The following is a 13,767-nucleotide window of genomic DNA, read 5'->3' as shown; positions in this document are numbered from 1 at the left end:
CTGCCGAGTCAGCTCCGGCCAAATGAAAGGTGACCTGCGGCCCCAAGATAGGGGCTAGTGTTTCACGTCAGCAGAGCTGGGGGTGCAGGGGTGCCATGAATCCATGCGCCACGCTGGATGGCCTGAACTCTCCGATGCCTCTGGGGACACATAGGAGAGGCGGCCGTGCACCACTTTCGCATGGTGACTGCTCTGTGCCGGAGGAGCGGCCGGTGGCTTCTGAGGAACCTCAGGGGGAAGGAGGCCCATGGGAGCCACTCTTCACATTCCTAGCAAGGGCCACGTGTTGCTTGCTGGGGGCCGAGGTAGAGTGTCCCAGTCATAACAGAGACGCGTGGGAGCAGCGCTGGGCAGCCTCCCTGCAAGTCGATCGGCCTCACTGACTGAAACGGACCTGTGCTTCAGAAACACCCCGTGCTGACGACTCAGTCCAGGGAAACACTCAGGACGGCCCTCTCGCAGAAGCGCGAGCTAGGCTGTGAGCGCAGCCTGAAGAAAGGTACATCTTTCACACTTAACACGGCTAGGTATGGGACAGAGCCTTGGTCACTGAGGCCCACCTCAGGTACTGCACTACCTATGCAGGGGATGCAGTGCAGGGGACCCTGTGTCCAAAAGTGTCTCCGAGGAAAGGCCCTGTTCCTCCCCGTTCTTTCCTTGAGGTAGTCAGAAACTACTGAGGATAACTGTCTGAGCTCCCGTTTGAAACAGGGCGACCCCGCCCAAACGTAATTCCCCCCCCCCCCTGCTGGATGAGATGCGGCTAGAAAGGTGCCTGAGGCACACTCCTGGGGCCCGTCTTTTCTTGGCACCGGAAGGCCTCAGGGAAGAAGTGCGAGTTTACTCGCATGAGGCTCGCTGGTCTCAGTTCTTTGCTGGGAGCGTCTCCAAGAGCACTCCGGAGATTGCCGGCGACAGAAAGGTGAGCCCTGGCCTCGAGTAAAAGTCCAGCGTTTTCCGGTAGTAAAGTGAAGCGTGCCTCCCTAGTGAGGAAGCAGGCGGTAAAGGAGAGCGTCAACTCTGTAAGGTATCGTAGGACTCATTGTGCACTCACGTTTGTTGTCACTTTTGTGAGAGGGCACTGTGTGCCGCCCAGCTCTTGTGTGGCGTTTGAGCCGCAGCAAGTGAATGCGTCCGTTTGCTTTAACTGCACGGATGTGCCAGCAGTAATGGCAAAGTGCTGCCCTCTTCGCTCGACACCTCCCGTTTGTTCAGCCTGCAAACGGCCTCAGGAACGCAGTTCTAAGCAGCCTTACATTCCGTGCTGGTGTGCCCCAGGGAGCGATTTGGGCTCTTCTGAGAAATACCACTGTGCGTCCCCAGTGAAACCAGGGGACGCCACAAGGACGACTCCCTTCGGCACCTGGAAGCTAGATGTTTACGTCCAGCCTGAAAAAGAAAACGATGGACGGCTGTCCCCGGGACAATGCTGGACGTTCGGGACCACCCCGACTCACCAAGCACCAAACTTGGCACAGCGTGGGGAACGCTCTCCTGCACGGACGGCACCCCCCACCTGGAAAGCTTTCTTACCAGAAGGGGGCCCTCCTCGTTCCCTTGTACTAGATAGCTAGACAGAATGTTCAGACAAACATGCTGTGTCATCAAGCCTGAAAGTGGGACACTGATGGCAAAGTACGCCTTCTGCCCGTTTGCGAGCCACTTGTTTCTGCCTTCCAAGCTGCCTGAGCAGCGCTGGCGGCCCGACGTCTCTCCACTGCAGGGTAGTCGCTGTGGGCCAGCAAGGCTGCGTTCTCTCCAAGCCCATCCTGTGCTGGCAAATGCCTTTCTAGGGACTCATACCACTGCACTGCCCAGTCAGCTCCGGCCAAATGAAAGGTGACCTGCGGCCCCAAGATACGGGCTAGTGTTTCACGTCAGCAGAGCTGGGGGTGCAGGGGTGCCATGAATCCTTGCGCCACGCTGGATGGCCTGAACTCTCCGATGCCTCCGGGGACACATAGGAGAGGCGGCCGTGCACCACTTTCGCATGGTGACTGCTCTGTGCCGGAGGAGCGGCCGGTGGCTTCTGAGGAACCTCAGGGGGAAGGAGGCCCATGGGAGCCACTCTTCACATTCCTAGCAAGGGCCACGTGTTGCTTGCTGGGGGCCGAGGTAGAGTGTCCCAGTCATAACAGAGACGCGTGGGAGCAGCGCTGGGCAGCCTCCCTGCAAGTCGATCGGCCTCACTGACTGAAACGGACCTGTGCTTCAGAAACACCCCGTGCTGACGACTCAGTCCAGGGAAACACTCAGGACGGCCCTCTCGCAGAAGCGCGAGCTAGGCTGTGAGCGCAGCCTGAAGAAAGGTACATCTTTCACACTTAACACGGCTAGGTATGGGACAGAGCCTTCGTCACTGAGGCCCACCTCAGGTACTGCACTACCTATGCAGGGGATGCAGTGCAGGGGACCCTGTGTCCAAAAGTGTCTCCGAGGAAAGGCCCTGTTCCTCCCCGCTCTTTCCTTGAGGTAGTCAGAAACTACTGAGGATAACTGTCTGAGCTCCCGTTTGAAACAGGGCGACCCCGCCCAAACGTAATTCCCCCCCCCCCACTGCTGGATGAGATGCGGCTAGAAAGGTGCCTGAGGCACACTCCTGGGGCCCGTCTTTTCTTTGCTCCGGAAGGCCTCAGGGAAGAAGTGCGAGTTTACTCGCATGAGGCACGCTGGTCTCAGTTCTTTGCTGGGAGCGTCTCCAAGAGCACTCCGGAGATTGCCGACGACAGAAAGGTGAGCCCTAGCCTCGAGTAAAAGTCCAGCGTTTTCCGGTAGTAAAGTGAAGCGTGCCGCCCTAGTGAGGAAGCAGGCGGTAAAGGAGAGCGTCAACTCTGTAAGGTATCGTAGGACTCATTGTGCACTCACGTTTGTTGTCACTTTTGTGAGAGGGCACTGTGTGCCGCCCAGCTCTTGTGTGGCGTTTGAGCCGCAGCAAGTGAATGCGTCCGTTTGCTTTAACTGCACGGATGGGCCAGCAGTAATGGCAAAGTGCTGCCCTCTTCGCTCGACACCTCCCGTTTGTTCAGCCTGCAAACGGCCTCAGGAACGCAGTTCTGAGCAGCCTTACATTCCGTGCTGGTGTGCCCCAGGGAGCGATTTGGGCTCTTCTGAGAAATACCACTGTGCGTCCCCAGTGAAACCAGGGGACGCCACAAGGACGACTCCCTTCGGCACCTGGAAGCTAGATGTTTACGTCCAGCCTGAAAAAGAAAACGATGGACGGCTGTCCCCGGGACAATGCTGGACGTTCGGGACCACCCCGACTCACCAAGCACCAAACTTGGCACAGCGTGGGGAACGCTCTCCTGCACGGACAGCACCCCCCACCTGGAAAGCTTTCTTACCAGAAGGGGGCCCTCCTCGTTCACTTGTACTAGATAGCTAGACAGAATGTTCAGACAAACATGCTGTGTCATCAAGCCTGAAAGTGGGACACTGATGGCAAAGTACGCCTTCTGCCCGTTTGCGAGCCACTTGTTTCTGCCTTCCAAGCTGCCTGAGCAGCGCTGGCGGCCCGACGTCTCTCCACTGCAGGGTAGTCGCTGTGGGCCAGCAAGGCTGCGTTCTCTCCAAGCCCATCCTGTGCTGGCAAATGCCTTTCTAGGGACTCATACCACTGCACTGCCGAGTCAGCTCCGGCCAAATGAAAGGTGACCTGCGGCCCCAAGATACGGGCTAGTGTTTCACGTCAGCAGAGCTGGGGGTGCAGGGGTGCCATGAATCCATGCACCACGCTGGATGGCCTGAACTCTCCGATGCCTCCGGGGACACATAGGAGAGGCGGCCGTGCACCACTTTATCATGGTGACTGCTCTGTGCCGGAGGAGCGGCCGGTGGCTTCTGAGGAACCTCAGGGGGAAGGAGGCCCATGGGAGCCACTCTTCACATTCTTAGCAAGGGCCACGTGTTGCTTGCTGGGGGCCGAGGTAGAGTGTCCCAGTCATAACAGAGACGCGTGGGAGCAGCGCTGGGCAGCCTCCCTGCAAGTCGATCGGCCTCACTGACTGAAACGGACCTGTGCTTCAGAAACACCCCGTGCTGACGACTCAGTCCAGGGAAACACTCAGGACGGCCCTCTCGCAGAAGCGCGAGCTAGGCTGTGAGCGCAGCCTGAAGAAAGGTACATCTTTCACACTTAACACGGCTAGGTATGGGACAGAGCCTTGGTCACTGAGGCCCACCTCAGGTACTGCACTACCTATGCAGTGGATGCAGTGCATGGGACCCTGTGTCCAAAAGTGTCTCCGAGGAAAGGCCCTGTTCCTCCCCGCTCTTTCCTTGAGGTAGTCAGAAACTACTGAGGATAACTGTCTGAGCTCCCGTTTGAAACAGGGCGACCCCGCCCAAACGTAATTCCCCCCCACCCCGGGTCGATGAGATGCGGCTAGAAAGGTGCCTGAGGCACACTCCTGGGGCCCGTCTTTTCTATGCTCCGGAAGGCCTCAGGGAAGAAGTGCGAGTTTACTCGCATGAGGCTCGCTGGTCTCAGTTCTTTGCTGGGAGCGTCTCCAAGAGCACTCCGGAGATTGCCGGCGACAGAAAGGTGAGCCCTGGCCTCGAGTAAAAGTCCAGCGTTTTCCGGTAGTAAAGTGAAGCGTGCCGCCCTAGTGAGGAAGCAGGCGGTAAAGGAGAGCGTCAACTCTGTAAGGTATCGCAGGACTCATGGCGCACTCACGTTCGTTGTCACTTTTGTGCGAGGGCACTGTGTGCCGCCCAGCTCTTGTGTGGCGTTTGAGCCGCAGCAAGTGAATGCGTCCGTTTGCTTTAACTGCACGGATGTGCCAGCAGTAATGGCAAAGTGCTGCCCTCTTCGCTCGACACCTCCCGTTTGTTCAGCCTGCAAACGGCCTCAGGAACGCAGTTCTGAGCAGCCTTACATTCCGTGCTGGTGTGCCCCAGGGAGCGATTTGGGCTCTTCTGAGAAACACCACTGTGCGTCCCCAGTGAAACCAGGGGACGCCTCAAGGACGACTCCCTTCGGCACCTGGAAGCTAGATGTTTACGTCCAGCCTGAAAAAGAAAACGATGGACGGCTGTCCCCGGGACAATGCTGGACGTTCGGGACACCCCGACTCACCAAGCACCAAACTTGGCACAGCGTGGGGAACGCTCTCCTGCACGGACGGCACCCCCCACCTGGAAAGCTTTCTTACACAAGGGGGCCCTCCTCGTTCCCTTGTACTAGATAGCTAGAAAGAATGTTCAGACAAACATGCTGTGTCATCAAGCCTGAAAGTGGGACACTGATGGCAAAGTACGCCTTCTGCCCGTTTGCGAGCCACTTGTTTCTGCCTTCCAAGCTGCCTGAGCAGCGCTGGCGGCCCGACGTCTGTCCACTGCAGGGTAGTCGCTGTGGGCCAGCAAGGCTGCGTTCTCTCCAAGCCCATCCTGTGCTGGCAAATGCCTTTCTAGGGACTCATACCACTGCACTGCCGAGTCAGCTCCGGCCAAATGAAAGGTGACCTGCGGCCCCAAGTTAGGGGCTAGTGTTTCACGTCAGCAGAGCTGGGGGTGCAGGGGTGCCATGAATCCATGTGCCACGCTGGATGGCCTGAACTCTCCGATGCCTCCGGGGACACATAGGAGAGGCGGCCGTGCACCACTTTATCATGGTGACTGCTCTGTGCCAGAGGAGCGGCCGGTGGCTTCTGAGGAACCTCAGGGGGAAGGAGGCCCATGGGAGCCACTCTTCACATTCCTAGCAAGGGCCACGTGTTGCTTGCTGGGAGCCGAGGTAGAGTGTCCCAGTCATAACAGAGACGCGTGGGAGCAGCGCTGGGCAGCCTCCCTGCAAGTCGATCGGCCTCACTGACTGAAACGGACCTGTGCTTCAGAAACACCCCGTGCTGACGACTCAGTCCAGGGAAACACTCAGGACGGCCCTCTCGCAGAAGCGCGAGCTAGGCTGTGAGCGCAGCCTGAAGAAAGGTACATCTTTCACACTTAACACGGCTAGGTATGGGACAGAGCCTTGGTCACTGAGGCCCACCTCAGGTACTGCACTACCTATGCAGGGGATGCAGTGCAGGGGACCCTGTGTCCAAAAGTGTCTCCGAGGAAAGGCCCTGTTCCTCCCCGTTCTTTCCTTGAGGTAGTCAGAAACTACTGAGGATAACTGTCTGAGCTCCCGTTTGAAACAGGGCGACCCCGCCCAAACGTAATTCCCCCCCCCCCCCTGCTGGATGAGATGCGGCTAGAAAGGTGCCTGAGGCACACTCCTGGGGCCCGTCTTTTCTTGGCACCGGAAGGCCTCAGGGAAGAAGTGCGAGTTTACTCGCATGAGGCTCGCTGGTCTCAGTTCTTTGCTGGGAGCGTCTCCAAGAGCACTCCGGAGATTGCCGGCGACAGAAAGGTGAGCCCTGGCCTCGAGTAAAAGTCCAGCGTTTTCCGGTAGTAAAGTGAAGCGTGCCGCCCTAGTGAGGAAGCAGGCGGTAAAGGAGAGCGTCAACTCTGTAAGGTATCGCAGGACTCATGGCGCACTCACGTTCGTTGTCACTTTTGTGCGAGGGCACTGTGTGCCGCCCAGCTCTTGTGTGGCGTTTGAGCCGCAGCAAGTGAATGCGTCCGTTTGCTTTAACTGCACGGATGTGCCAGCAGTAATGGCAAAGTGCTGCCCTCTTCGCTCGACACCTCCCGTTTGTTCAGCCTGCAAACGGCCTCAGGAACGCAGTTCTGAGCAGCCTTACATTCCGTGCTGGTGTGCCCCAGGGAGCTATTTGGGCTCTTCTGAGAAACACCACTGTGCGTCCCCAGTGAAACCAGGGGACGCCTCAAGGACGACTCCCTTCGGCACCTGGAAGCTAGATGTTTACGTCCAGCCTGAAAAAGAAAACGATGGACGGCTGTCCCCGGGACAATGCTGGACGTTCGGGACCACCCCGAGTCACCAAGTACCAAACTTGGCACAGCGTGGGGAACGCTCTCCTGCACGGACGGCACCCCCCCCTTTAAAGCTTTCTTACCAGAAGGGGGCCCTCGTTCCCTTGTACTAGATAGCTACACAGAATGTTCAGACAAACATGCTGTGTCATCAAGCCTGAAAGTGGGACACTGATGGCAAAGTACGCCTTCTGCCCGTTTGCGAGCCACTTGTTTCTGCCTTCCAAGCTGCCTGAGCAGCGCTGGCGGCCCGACGTCTCTCCACTGCAGGGTAGTCGCTGTGGGCCAGCAAGGCTGCGTTCTCTCCAAGCCCATCCTGTGCTGGCAAATGCCTTTCTAGGGACTCATACCACTGCACTGCCCAGTCAGCTCCGGCCAAATGAAAGGTGACCTGCGGCCCCAAGATACGGGCTAGTGTTTCACGTCAGCAGAGCTGGGGGTGCAGGGGTGCCATGAATCCATGCGCCACGCTGGATGGCCTGAACTCTCCGATGCCTCCGGGGACACATAGGAGAGGCGGCCGTGCACCACTTTCGCATGGTGACTGCTCTGTGCCGGAGGAGCGGCCGGTGGCTTCTGAGGAACCTCAGGGGGAAGGAGGCCCATGGGAGCCACTCTTCACATTCCTAGCAAGGGCCACGTGTTGCTTGCTGGGGGCCGAGGTAGAGTGTCCCAGTCATAACAGAGACGCGTGGGAGCAGCGCTGGGCAGCCTCCCTGCAAGTCGATCGGCCTCACTGACTGAAACGGACCTGTGCTTCAGAAACACCCCGTGCTGACGACTCAGTCCAGGGAAACACTCAGGACGGCCCTCTCGCAGAAGCGCGAGCTAGGCTGTGAGCGCAGCCTGAAGAAAGGTACATCTTTCACACTTAACACGGCTAGGTATGGGACAGAGCCTTGGTCACTGAGGCCCACCTCAGGTACTGCACTACCTATGCAGGGGATGCAGTGCAGGGGACCCTGTGTCCAAAAGTGTCTCCGAGGAAAGGCCCTGTTCCTCCCCGCTCTTTCCTTGAGGTAGTCAGAAACTACTGAGGATAACTGTCTGAGCTCCCGTTTGAAACAGGGCGACCCCGCCCAAACGTAATTCCCCCCCCCCCACTGCTGGATGAGATGCGGCTAGAAAGGTGCCTGAGGCACACTCCTGGGGCCCGTCTTTTCTTTGCTCCGGAAGGCCTCAGGGAAGAAGTGCGAGTTTACTCGCATGAGGCTCGCTGGTCTCAGTTCTTTGCTGGGAGCGTCTCCAAGAGCACTCCGGAGATTGCCGACGACAGAAAGGTGAGCCCTGGCCTCGAGTAAAAGTCCAGCGTTTTCCGGTAGTAAAGTGAAGCGTGCCGCCCTAGTGAGGAAGCAGGCGGTAAAGGAGAGCGTCAACTCTGTAAGGTATCGCAGGACTCATTGTGCACTCACGTTTGTTGTCACTTTTGTGAGAGGGCACTGTGTGCCGCCCAGCTCTTGTGTGGCGTTTGAGCCGCAGCAAGTGAATGCGTCCGTTTGCTTTAACTGCACGGATGTGCCAGCAGTAATGGCAAAGTGCTGCCCTCTTCGCTCGACACCTCCCGTTTGTTCAGCCTGCAAACGGCCTCAGGAACGCAGTTCTAAGCAGCCTTACATTCCGTGCTGGTGTGCCCCAGGGAGCGATTTGGGCTCTTCTGAGAAATACCACTGTGCGTCCCCAGTGAAACCAGGGGACGCCACAAGGACGACTCCCTTCGGCACCTGGAAGCTAGATGTTTACGTCCAGCCTGAAAAAGAAAACGATGGACGGCTGTCCCCGGGACAATGCTGGACGTTCGGGACCACCCCGACTCACCAAGCACCAAACTTGGCACAGCGTGGGGAACGCTCTCCTGCACGGACGGCACCCCCCACCTGGAAAGCTTTCTTACCAGAAGGGGGCCCTCCTCGTTCCCTTGTACTAGATAGCTAGACAGAATGTTCAGACAAACATGCTGTGTCATCAAGCCTGAAAGTGGGACACTGATGGCAAAGTACGCCTTCTGCCCGTTTGCGAGCCACTTGTTTCTGCCTTCCAAGCTGCCTGAGCAGCGCTGGCGGCCCGACGTCTCTCCACTGCAGGGTAGTCGCTGTGGGCCAGCAAGGCTGCGTTCTCTCCAAGCCCATCCTGTGCTGGCAAATGCCTTTCTAGGGACTCATACCACTGCACTGCCCAGTCAGCTCCGGCCAAATGAAAGGTGACCTGCGGCCCCAAGATACGGGCTAGTGTTTCACGTCAGCAGAGCTGGGGGTGCAGGGGTGCCATGAATCCTTGCGCCACGCTGGATGGCCTGAACTCTCCGATGCCTCCGGGGACACATAGGAGAGGCGGCCGTGCACCACTTTCGCATGGTGACTGCTCTGTGCCGGAGGAGCGGCCGGTGGCTTCTGAGGAACCTCAGGGGGAAGGAGGCCCATGGGAGCCACTCTTCACATTCCTAGCAAGGGCCACGTGTTGCTTGCTGGGGGCCGAGGTAGAGTGTCCCAGTCATAACAGAGACGCGTGGGAGCAGCGCTGGGCAGCCTCCCTGCAAGTCGATCGGCCTCACTGACTGAAACGGACCTGTGCTTCAGAAACACCCCGTGCTGACGACTCAGTCCAGGGAAACACTCAGGACGGCCCTCTCGCAGAAGCGCGAACTAGGCTGTGAGCGCAGCCTGAAGAAAGGTACATCTTTCACACTTAACACGGCTAGGTATGGGACAGAGCCTTCGTCACTGAGGCCCACCTCAGGTACTGCACTACCTATGCAGGGGATGCAGTGCAGGGGACCCTGTGTCCAAAAGTGTCTCCGAGGAAAGGCCCTGTTCCTCCCCGCTCTTTCCTTGAGGTAGTCAGAAACTACTGAGGATAACTGTCTGAGCTCCCGTTTGAAACAGGGCGACCCCGCCCAAACGTAATTTCCCCCACCCCCCCGGGTGGATGAGATGCGGCTAGAAAGGTGCCTGAGGCACACTCCTGGGGCCCGTCTTTTCTTTGCTCCGGAAGGCCTCAGGGAAGAAGTGGGAGTTTACTCGCATGAGGCTTGCTGGTCTCAGTTCTTTGCTGGGAGCGTCTCCAAGAGCACTCCGGAGATTGCCGGCGACAGAAAGGTGAGCCCTGGCCTCGAGTAAAAGTCCAGCGTTTTCCGGTAGTAAAGTGAAGCGTGCCGCCCTAGTGAGGAAGCAGGCGGTAAAGGAGAGCGTCAACTCTGTAAGGTATCGCAGGACTCATGGCGCACTCACGTTCGTTGTCACTTTTGTGCGAGGGCACTGTGTGCCGCCCAGCTCTTGTGTGGCGTTTGAGCCGCAGCAAGTGAATGCGTCCGTTTGCTTTAACTGCACGGATGTGCCAGCAGTAATGGCAAAGTGCTGCCCTCTTCGCTCGACACCTCCCGTTTGTTCAGCCTGCAAACGGCCTCAGGAACGCAGTTCTGAGCAGCCTTACATTCCGTGCTGGTGTGCCCCAGGGAGCTATTTGGGCTCTTCTGAGAAACACCACTGTGCGTCCCCAGTGAAACCAGGGGACGCCTCAAGGACGACTCCCTTCGGCACCTGGAAGCTAGATGTTTACGTCCAGCCTGAAAAAGAAAACGATGGACGGCTGTCCCCGGGACAATGCTGGACGTTCGGGACCACCCCGACTCACCAAGCACCAAACTTGGCACAGCGTGGGGAACGCTCTCCTGCACGGACGGCACCCCCCAACTGGAAACCTCTCTTACCACAAGGGGGCCCTCGTTCCCTTGTACTAGATAGCTAGACAGAATGTTCAGACATACATGCTGTGTCATCAAGCCTGAAAGTGGGACACTGATGGCAAAGTACGCCTTCTGCCCGTTTGCGAGCCACTTGTTTCTGCCTTCCAAGCTGCCTGAGCAGCGCTGGCGGCCCGACGTCTGTCCACTGCAGGGTAGTCGCTGTGGGCCAGCAAGGCTGCGTTCTCTCCAAGCCCATCCTGTGCTGGCAAATGCCTTTCTAGGGACTCATACCACTGCACTGCCGAGTCAGCTCCGGCCAAATGAAAGGTGACCTGCGGCCCCAAGATACGGGCTAGTGTTTCACGTCAGCAAAGCTGGGGGTGCAGGGGTGCCATGAATCCATGCGCCACGCTGGATGGCCTGAACTCTCCGATGCCTCCGGGGACACATAGGAGAGGCGGCCGTGCACCACTTTCGCATGGTGACTGCTCTGTGCCGGAGGAGCGGCCGGTGGCTTCTGAGGAACCTCAGGGGGAAGGAGGCCCATGGGAGCCACTCTTCACATTCCTAGCAAGGGCCACGTGTTGCTTGCTGGGGGCCGAGGTAGAGTGTCCCAGTCATAACAGAGACGCGTGGGAGCAGCGCTGGGCAGCCTCCCTGCAAGTCGATCGGCCTCACTGACTGAAACGGACCTGTGCTTCAGAAACACCCCGTGCTGACGACTCAGTCCAGGGAAACACTCAGGACGGCCCTCTCGCAGAAGCGCGAGCTAGGCTGTGAGCGCAGCCTGAAGAAAGGTACATCTTTCACACTTAACACGGCTAGGTATGGGACAGAGCCTTGGTCACTGAGGCCCACCTCAGGTACTGCACTACCTATGCAGGGGATGCAGTGCAGGGGACCCTGTGTCCAAAAGTGTCTCCGAGGAAAGGCCCTGTTCCTCCCCGCTCTTTCCTTGAGGTAGTCAGAAACTACTGAGGATAACTGTCTGAGCTCCCGTTTGAAACAGGGCGACCCCGCCCAAACGTAATTTCCCCCACCCCCCCGGGTGGATGAGATGCGGCTAGAAAGGTGCCTGAGGCACACTCCTGGGGCCCGTCTTTTCTTTGCTCCGGAAGGCCTCAGGGAAGAAGTGGGAGTTTACTCGCATGAGGCTTGCTGGTCTCAGTTCTTTGCTGGGAGCGTCTCCAAGAGCACTCCGGAGATTGCCGGCGACAGAAAGGTGAGCCCTGGCCTCGAGTAAAAGTCCAGCGTTTTCCGGTAGTAAAGTGAAGCGTGCCGCCCTAGTGAGGAAGCAGGCGGTAAAGGAGAGCGTCAACTCTGTAAGGTATCGCAGGACTCATGGCGCACTCACGTTCGTTGTCACTTTTGTGCGAGGGCACTGTGTGCCGCCCAGCTCTTGTGTGGCGTTTGAGCCGCAGCAAGTGAATGCGTCCGTTTGCTTTAACTGCACGGATGTGCCAGCAGTAATGGCAAAGTGCTGCCCTCTTCGCTCGACACCTCCCGTTTGTTCAGCCTGCAAACGGCCTCAGGAACGCAGTTCTGAGCAGCCTTACATTCCGTGCTGGTGTGCCCCAGGGAGCTATTTGGGCTCTTCTGAGAAACACCACTGTGCGTCCCCAGTGAAACCAGGGGACGCCTCAAGGACGACTCCCTTCGGCACCTGGAAGCTAGATGTTTACGTCCAGCCTGAAAAAGAAAACGATGGACGGCTGTCCCCGGGACAATGCTGGACGTTCGGGACACCCCGACTCACCAAGCACCAAACTTGGCACAGCGTGGGGAACGCTCTCCTGCACGGACGGCACCCCCCAACTGGAAACCTTTCTTACCACAAGGGGGCCCTCGTTCCCTTGTACTAGATAGCTAGACAGAATGTTCAGACATACATGCTGTGTCATCAAGCCTGAAAGTGGGACACTGATGGCAAAGTACGCCTTCTGCCCGTTTGCGAGCCACTTGTTTCTGCCTTCCAAGCTGCCTGAGCAGCGCTGGCGGCCCGACGTCTCTCCACTGCAGGGTAGTCGCTGTGGGCCAGCAAGGCTGCGTTCTCTCCAAGCCCATCCTGTGCTGGCAAATGCCTTTCTAGGGACTCATACCACTGCACTGCCCAGTCAGCTCCGGCCAAATGAAAGGTGACCTGCGGCCCCAAGATACGGGCTAGTGTTTCACGTCAGCAGAGCTGGGGGTGCAGGGGTGCCATGAATCCATGCGCCACGCTGGATGGCCTGAACTCTCCGATGCCTCCGGGGACACATAGGAGAGGCGGCCGTGCACCACTTTCGCATGGTGACTGCTCTGTGCCGGAGGAGCGGCCGGTGGCTTCTGAGGAACCTCAGGGGGAAGGAGGCCCATGGGAGCCACTCTTCACATTCCTAGCAAGGGCCACGTGTTGCTTGCTGGGGGCCGAGGTAGAGTGTCCCAGTCATAACAGAGACGCGTGGGAGCAGCGCTGGGCAGCCTCCCTGCAAGTCGATCGGCCTCACTGACTGAAACGGACCTGTGCTTCAGAAACACCCCGTGCTGACGACTCAGTCCAGGGAAACACTCAGGACGGCCCTCTCGCAGAAGCGCGAGCTAGGCTGTGAGCGCAGCCTGAAGAAAGGTACATCTTTCACACTTAACACGGCTAGGTATGGGACAGAGCCTTGGTCACTGAGGCCCACCTCAGGTACTGCACTACCTATGCAGGGGATGCAGTGCAGGGGACCCTGTGTCCAAAAGTGTCTCCGAGGAAAGGCCCTGTTCCTCCCCGCTCTTTCCTTGAGGTAGTCAGAAACTACTGAGGATAACTGTCTGAGCTCCCGTTTGAAACAGGGCGACCCCGCCCAAACGTAATTTCCCCCACCCACCCGGGTGGATGAGATGCGGCTAGAAAGGTGCCTGAGGCACACTCCTGGGGCCCGTCTTTTCTTTGCTCCGGAAGGCCTCAGGGAAGAAGTGGGAGTTTACTCGCATGAGGCTTGCTGGTCTCAGTTCTTTGCTGGGAGCGTCTCCAAGAGCACTCCGGAGATTGCCGGCGACAGAAAGGTGAGCCCTGGCCTCGAGTAAAAGTCCAGCGTTTTCCGGTAGTAAAGTGAAGCGTGCCGCCCTAGTGAGGAAGCAGGCGGTAAAGGAGAGCGTCAACTCTGTAAGGTATCGCAGGACTCATGGCGCACTCACGTTCGTTGTCACTTTTGTGCGAGGGCACTGTGTGCCGCCCAGCTCTT

Source organism: Mesoplodon bidens (genome assembly GCF_964165515.1).
Source record: "Mesoplodon bidens genome assembly, chromosome: 15".
In the NCBI taxonomy this organism is placed as follows: Eukaryota; Metazoa; Chordata; class Mammalia; order Artiodactyla; family Ziphiidae; genus Mesoplodon; species Mesoplodon bidens.
This window is presented reverse-complemented; position numbering follows the sequence as displayed.